At 39.2% G+C, this 2,514-nt stretch overlaps 1 pseudogene; it reads left to right on the forward strand.

Annotated features, from left to right (window-relative positions):
• The first annotated feature begins 2,014 nt into the window (after nucleotides 1-2,014).
• LOC108400182 (translationally-controlled tumor protein pseudogene) lies at nucleotides 2,015-2,514 on the forward strand (annotated as a pseudogene).

Below are 2,514 nucleotides of genomic sequence, written 5' to 3' on the forward strand. Positions count from 1 at the left end.
TGTCTGGGACAGAAAATGTACAAGAAGAGCCTGAAACATCTTGTAATAGAAACAAAAAAAAAAAGCTATAAAACAGTACTATAGCAACCAACCTATCATAGAAAATTTAAGCATCAAAAAGAATGTAACTACAATAAACCAAAAGATGTCACATGTTGTTCATTAGTTCATAATGATATTCAAAGCAAAAAAAACCAAAATGATTTGATCAACTTTGGAGAATGCTAGGGAATCATCTCGTTATTCTGAATACTGGTAAATACAGGCAAATAATCACTTATAATGCTTCTGCTATATGAACTATATCTCAGAGTAACTGAATAGCTGATAAGGAAATATTCTTTATAGAACAATTATAGCTAATAAATGTATAAAGGATGAAATAACTAGAATGAAATGCTAACAATGATAAATATTAGGATAAAATGAAATAATGGTTCTAGGCTAGCTTTGCCTAATATAACTTTCTGTGATAATGAAAATATTCTGTATTTGCATTATTCAATGCAGTAGCCACTGTAGCTATTGAGCACTTCAAATGTGAACAGTGTGGCCAAGGAATTGAATTTTTAGTTTTTGTCCATCTTCCCTAAATTTAAATAGCCACACATGGCTAGTTGCTACTGTATTTGACAGGACAGTTCTAGGACATGGTTATATTTGGTTGCTAAAATTATTAGGTGCAAGACTGGAGGGGCGTTTATAATGGATGGGTCAGAATGACTATTCTGAATTTACTGATCAATCTTAAAAGTCACAAAAAGAGAGAAATAGACATTATGTTTCCTGATATCATGCAAGGGAAGGTACGTGATACCACCCTGAAGTATTCTTACCAGAAAATCAACCTGAACCTGATCAAGCTTTTAGATCTGACTACCAGTTTACAGGGAAATATAGGAAATAGAGTGACATGATAAGCAACACAATAGCAAGAGAGATCAGCATACTCTAGAATGTGGTAAACTCCTCCCATCAAATTGTTCTTTGTTGTAACCAAATAATTGCAAGAGAAAAGAAGTGGGAGCACATGGAACCTGTAGATCAGAGAGAACTGAAAAGGCAAATCAATCAAATGCAAAGTGTGACCTTGTTTGGACCTTGTCTGGAACCAAAGTGTCTTAGCCTGAGTAACCCAGAAAGCATAATCTGATAAAAAAAAAAAAGCCATGTGCAAACACTTTCTTGAGGAGCGTGATCTCAGAGAGCAGGAGTGGGAGCTGATAAGTGAGACAGGCTGATACGCAGTGAAAATCAACACAAGGAAGCACGTTCAAGTTGGCCACCCCTGAAGGTGAGTCCTTAATCCCATAGACCTGATATGGTGCATGTACTGTGTTTTAGAACTGTTGACCTGGGGATGAAATGGAAAGCAGTTGTCCATTGGTTCTCATTCTATATTGGTCAAAGTTTGCCTCAGAGAGCATTAAGTCCTTGCCACTTCTGGGTTGCGCCTGTGGGAGCCAAGCAGATTTCTACATATTACACTTGGCAGCATTAACAAGAGGCCCCGAGGAGTGCCAGGCTACAACCTGTGTGAAGCTGGTTGGAGCCCATGCAGAACAGATCTAGGAAGCAACGGATGAATTAAAAGAGCCTGAGAGGATCTGGAGTTACACGCTGGGACGGCTGAAATAAACTGTTTTGTTTTTTTTAAAAAAAGAGAAGAAATTAATAATCAGGGAAGTTTGAACGCTGACTGGATATTTGGTGATATTAAGCAATTATGTTAACTTTTGTGTGATTACAGTATAGAGGTTATGACAATTCTCCAAGGCTTATCTTTTAGAAATTCTTACTGAAGTTCTTATACATGAAATGAAATGTCTGGAATTTTCTTCAAAGTAATCTAGTGTGTAAGGGAGAGTGGATGGAGGCATAGTTGGAACAAGATTGGCCATGAGTTATGCACTGGTTTGAAAAATATCCACTACTTTTTCCGCCCTCTCCCCTTCCCCCTAGGGCCCTCTAGCTGCCCCGAGCTCACTCCCTCCTCTCCCTCCAGCTGCCATCAAGATCATCTACCTGGATCTCATCAGCCATGATGAGATGCCCTCAGACATCTACAAGATACAGATCACAGGCGGCTGAGCTGTGCCTGGAGGTGGATGGGAAGATGGTGAGTAGGACAGAGGGTAACACTGATGACTCGCTCATTGGAAATGCCTCCACTGAAGGCCCCCAAAGCACAGAAATCACTGGTGCTGATATTGTCAGGAACCATTGCTTGCAGGAAACCATTTTCACAAAAGAAGCCTCCAAGAAGTACATCAAAGATTATATGAAATCAATTAAGGCAAACTTGAAGCGCAGAGACCAGAAAGAGTAAAACCTTTTATGACAGAAGCTGCAGAACAAATGAAGCACATTCTTGCTAATTTCAAAAACTCCCAGTTCTTTATTGGTCAAACTATGAGTCCAGATGTCATGGTTGCTCTGCTGGGCTACCGTGAGGATGGTGTGATCCCATATAACATTTTCTGTAAGGATGGTTTAGAAATGGGAAAACGTTAA

Source organism: Manis javanica, chromosome 5, assembly GCF_040802235.1.
Source record: "Manis javanica isolate MJ-LG chromosome 5, MJ_LKY, whole genome shotgun sequence".
NCBI classification, from domain to species: Eukaryota; Metazoa; Chordata; class Mammalia; order Pholidota; family Manidae; genus Manis; species Manis javanica.